This window comes from Phocoena phocoena, chromosome 12, assembly GCF_963924675.1.
Source record: "Phocoena phocoena chromosome 12, mPhoPho1.1, whole genome shotgun sequence".
In the NCBI taxonomy this organism is placed as follows: domain Eukaryota; kingdom Metazoa; phylum Chordata; class Mammalia; order Artiodactyla; family Phocoenidae; genus Phocoena; species Phocoena phocoena.
In genome coordinates, this window is record NC_089230.1 from 77,547,561 (window position 1) to 77,553,403 (window position 5,843).

Below are 5,843 nucleotides of genomic sequence, written 5' to 3' on the forward strand. Positions count from 1 at the left end.
CGTCAATCCCAAATTCCCAACCTATCCCTCCCCCCAACCCTTCCCTCGTGGTAACCGTAAGTTAATTCTCTGTGAGCCTGTTTCTGTTCTGTAAATAAGTTCATTTGTATCGTTTTTTTTTAGAGTCCACATACAAGCAATATCCTATGATATTTGTCTTTCTCTGGAATTCAACTTTTTAATTTCTGAAGCCAAAAACCTAATGTTCAATCGGCAAGCAAATATTGGATTTTTAAATTTGTGCTTAAATACTAATCACAGTGTATACACAGGAGCTGGAACTGAGAGGATGGAGATATAGATGGGGAGACATTTCACTCTCTCTGTTAATTTTTTCTAATACATAAATGTATTACCTATAGAAAAGTTCAAGGTAAAATTCCATAGGCTGAAGTAAATAGGGATACATTACTCATAGGGACAACGACACATAGATGTTAACATACTGCCTCCATGAGAAGAAAGAAAAGTTGCACATGTCCATCTTTTACAAGGAAAAATTAGAATTTTGTTATCTGCATTATGATCCATACCACAAAAACAACACTCTTTTTAACTTTATCATTTGCTGCAAATAAACCGTTTATATAGATGAAGTGCTGAAAAAACATCAGTATTTATTAATCAATTTCTGTGACTACTTATTGCTTCTGTGTCACCCATCAATAGTATTTATCTTCTAAATAGTCTACATTTAGATAAGCAATAAACCTGGGAATTAAGGACAGCCCCAATTTGATTCTATTCCTCTTGTTTTAAATTCCACCCTTAAATTTCAAAACATCACAAACCATATTTTAATATTTACATTTTAACTGTAATCTCTGCTTACAAAAATATTTGGATTATATTTTGAAATATGCAGTTGTAAGATGTCCCCAGGAAGAGAATAATAAAATTCTAAGAATTAAAGATACTGAAAAAATTTCATCAATAATCCCATGGTGTAAGGTAGAGAGAATTAAGAAATGTAGAAATGATGGGTTTCCCTTTAACTGCAATCCAAAACAATCAGGGCTAGGGAAGCTGTGGAGTTCTGCTCTCAGCTCCGACATGGAAAGAGCTTGAGCTATTTGTAATGAGGTGGATGGACCTAGAGTCTGTCATACAGAGTGAAGTAAGTCAGAAAGAGAAAGACAAATACCGTATGCTAACACATATATATGGAATTTAAGGGAAAAAAATGTCATGAAGAACCTAGGGGTAAGACAGCAATAAAGACACAGACCTAGTAGAGAATGGACTTGAGGACATGGGGAGGGGGAAGTGTAGTCTGTGACAAAGTGAGAGAGTGTCATGGACATATATATACACTACCAAACGTAAAATAGATAGCTAGTGGGAAGCAGCCGCATAGCACAGGGAGATCAGCTAGGTGGTGTGTGACCACCTAGAGGGGTGGGATAGGAAGGGTGGGAGGGAGGGAGACGCAAGAGGGAAGAGATATGGGGACATATGTATAGCTGATTCACTTTGTTATAAAGCAGGAACTAACACACCATTGTAAAGCAATTATACTCCAATAAAGATGTAAAAATAATAAGAAGAAGAAAGAAAGGAAGAAAGAAGAGGAAAAAAAGAGCTTGGAAGTCACCTCTCCCACGAGAATTAGGGTCCCAGGGCAAATCATCACCTGAAATCTGGAGAGAAAGGTGAATATAGAGAAGATCCTCTTACCTAGAGCAAGACATTGAAGCCATAAAGTGGCTGGAATATTTAAATTATTTTGACGAATTGCTGGAAGCTTATTTTGCACTAACTACAGGAGAGTGAGAAGCTCCTGGAGGCTACAGTCATAGCTCCCCAGCATTTTCATGGGTTTTATCTCCAGGGAAGCTACTAGGTTCTCATGGTGAAGATCAGAGACAAATCCCCTTATGCTTCCGGCAGGGGTAGTGGAAAAGTAACCATAATGAAATATGTCCAGAGCATGACAAAGGATTTCTCTCCAAGGGAAACAATTTTGCCAGAACCTTATCTACCTGGGGGGAGGACAGTTAGTCAAATCCAGTCCTAACCTTCCTGTACCCCCTAAAGAGAGGGAAAAAAAAAAGCTAAGGACACAAAATGAAGGTCACAGCCCAGGTACACAGGCCACTCTTTGACATAAATCATAGCAATATTTTGGTGGAATCTGTCTCCAAAGGCAAAGGGGAAAAAAAGGAAAAAATAAACAAAGCAGATCTAATTAAACACGTTTTTGCACAGCAAGAGAAACCATCAACAAAATGAAAAGACAACCTATGAATTGGAGAAAATATTTGCAAATGATATGACTGATAAGGGGTTAATATCCAAAGTATATAAACAACTCATAAAACTCAATGTCCAAAAACAAACAAACAACAACAAGAACAACAACAACAAAAAACCCGATACAAAATGGGCAGAAGACCTGAAAAGACATTTTTCCTAAGGAAGACAAGCAGATGGCAAACAAATACATGAAAAGATGCCCAACATAGTTAGTTAATCATCAGAGAAATGCAAATGCAAACCACAATGAGATGATGTCATCACGCACCTGTCAGAATGGCCCCAACATAGTTAATCATCAGAGAAATGCAAATGCAAACCACGATGAGATGTCGTCACGCACCTGTCAGAATGGCCGTCATCAAAAAGCTCACAGATAAAGGTTGGTGAGGATGTGCAGAAAAGGCAGCCCTAGTGCAGTGTTGGTAGGAATATAAATTGATGCAACCACTATGGAAAATAGCATGGAGTTTCCTCAAAAAACTAAAAAACAGAACTACCATATTATCCAGCACATGTACTCCTGGGTATATATCTGAAGAAGATGAGTACACTAATTTGAAAAGACACATGCTCACCAATATTCATAGCAGCATTATTTACAATTGCCAAGATACGGAAGGAGCCTAAGCATCCATCAACAAACGATTGGACAAAGAAGAAAAGGTGTACAGGTATATCTTATGATAGCTCCAATTCAAAGACGGGTCCAGTTCTGTACAGCACTTTTCCTTCATGGGGCTGTATTTTTGTCAGGGCTGATTTCTCTTCCAACGCAGCTTCACTCTGCCCTTGATCCTAAGGACACAACATTCATCACTATGATTTGGGCTATAGAATGACAGCAGGCCCAATGCCGTTTTGCTTCCCAGGGGAGGGAATGAGAGTGTTCACATCTCAGAGGAAACAAAAATCCTCTTTGGGGCCAAAAACCTCACACCTACCTTCCTCTTCAGTTTTTGAACATAACAGCTGCTCTGAATTTAACGGAAGCAGGGACTATCGCCAGAATGAAAACAGTATTAACTAAAATAGCCTGTTGAGTCCCAGACCAGATTTGCTTTATAAGTTAGAGAGCACGAGACTGTGTTGTTTGTCAGTTGGAGGTAATTTCCTGGGGTTATTTTTAAACCACGAGCAGAATTTCTCTGTGGTTGTCAGGACCTCCACGGACAGGGACTCACTTTTAGGACATACTTATTTGAGCCAGCATAATGTGTAGGCAAGAGAATTTCGTTTGATAAAGCTATTGAAATAATGAATGTGGTTCACTGATTATTAAAACATCACTGTCTGACTTTGAAAAGGCTTGAAAAACTCAGGAAAGTATAAAGAGAAAGTGCAAATCACCTGTAACCTCGGCTCCCAGAGACAACTACTCAGCATTTTAGTCTTTTTAAAACACTTATAATTTTACGGAATTGAGATCTAAGCGAAAACGGTGTTTTAATTTAGCATCTTATTATGAGCATTTTGGCAGTTTTTATAGCCATCACTTTCTTGGACTGGATAAAAAGTGTCCTACAATGTTTTTTATAGTTCCTCTATGGTGAATCATGTAAAGAAATTCAACTTTAATGTATTTATCTTGATAACCTTTCTAGCATTGAAACCCTTAATTTTATCATTTATAATAATCAATACAATTATTTTCTTTTCACAAATATTAATTAATAGTTTCAACTCATTGGTAAACCATATCCTCCTCAGATGAAGCAGCCACTGTTCTGATGAAAAAGATCCTTGTGTCTCTTTAATGTGAAAGCTCAGTCACCACATTTAGCATCAGATGATCTCTCATGGTCAGGTCTACGCATGTGCAAAATATGTGTGCTGTTTATGTGTGTGTATTTGTCAGTGGGATGAGGATGTTTAGGGAAAAATCATATTGGCAATTTTCTCCTTTCAGTATTTTTAAAATGACATTGAGTTCTGTGAGATTGATTCACACTCTGAGTTTCTTATGGAAGAGCCCAAGTTTAAGCCTTTAGAAATAGGTGAAAATAAAGCCTTTTCTTCTTGTTTATAGTATATATATTGTGATTCCCCTCCCCCCCCAAAGGTATACTCTTCATAAAATCCTTATTTAATAGCTATTAGGAAAATTGAACCAAACCCCTAAGAAATACATTTCATGTTTACCTATAATACCCTTATTTTATGCCCGTTTTAGCTGAGATTCTGCAGTTCCTTGAAACAAAATATAATCCATGATGATGTAGTTTGAAATTATGAGAAGCAAAATAAATGTAATAGATAAAGCACAAAAGAAAGTTAGTACAGTATTAATTTAGCTAACTTTGTACTTGCTGACAGTAACAAGGGCAACTCTTGATAAATTAAGCATATTCACATTGATTTGAAAGTATGCATACTTAATAGAGAAGCTTAACTTTGCCTACCTATTGTGTCTGTTGGAAAAATACCAATTGGAGTTTACTTACTAACAAAATATCACAACTAGTCATTATGTAAACAGAGCTTCCCTTCAAATTTCCTTCTGCTTCTTTCTGGATGAGAAATCCATGGTAAAATTGTACACAGCACTCCTGTATTCCCTGTCATAGATTCTGTACATTTAAAAAAAAAAAAAAAAGAGTTTTTCGTTCACCCTTGCATATTTTCTCCTTTGTGAGCATTTCTGACTCATCTTTTCCATGAAAGTGCTAAGCTAGTGATGTCAAGATTATCACCACTCATTAAAAGGTAACGATTTGTGAGGGATTAGCTCAGTTTTATTTTGTCATATATTCAGGTGATTTTAACCCATTTTCCACATATTGTACTTTTGACAAACTATTTTATTATAAGTTTAATATTCTGAAAAATGGAGCTTTAAGTCAATTAAGTGATATTCCAGTAGACTAAGCGGTGCATTTATAATAGAAAGGAGAGATAACAATCCCTTCAAATATCTTGTATGTGTACTGATGATTATGATACTTGAAATGCTACTGGAAAAGAAATAACACCAAATCAGGTATATTTTATATACAAAATAAATGTTTATAAAATAAATCATCCCAAAGAAAATATGTCTGATACCAAAACGTAAATACACCTATTTAATTTATTTTTCTATACTTCTGAAATGTTTACGTTCATTCAAAAAGTCATTTGAGATGTAAGATGAAGTCATTCAAAAATGATCGTTTTCGTGCTCACGTCAGCAGCAGATATACTAAAATTGGAGCGTTACAGAGAAGTTTAGTATGGCCCCTGTGCAAGGATGACACGCAAATTTGTGAAGCATTCCATATTTTTGCTGGAGAGGGTGTGGAGAAAAGGGAACCCTCTTGCACTGTTGGTGGGAATGTAAATTGATACAGCCACTATGGAGAACAGTATGGAGGTTCCTTAAAAAACTAAAAATAGAACTACCATATGACCCAGCAATCCCACTACTGGGCATTTACCCTGAGAAAACCATAATTCAGAAAGAGTCATGTACCACAATGTTCATTACAGCTCTATTTACAATAGCCAGGACATGGAAGCAACCTAAGTGTCCATCGACAGATGAATGGATAAAGAAGATGGGGCACATATATACAATGGAATATTACTCACCCATAAAAAGAAACGAA

The 5,843-nt window shown here is 36.4% G+C and overlaps 1 non-coding gene across 1 annotated transcript; it reads left to right on the forward strand.

The window, feature by feature from the left end:
* Window positions 1-5,413: 5,413 nt before the first annotated feature.
* On the forward strand, window positions 5,414-5,520 carry LOC136132376 (U6 spliceosomal RNA). The gene has a single exon (XR_010656456.1). It is a non-coding gene; the product is annotated as a U6 spliceosomal RNA (small nuclear RNA).
* The last annotated feature ends 323 nt before the right edge of the window (window positions 5,521-5,843 follow it).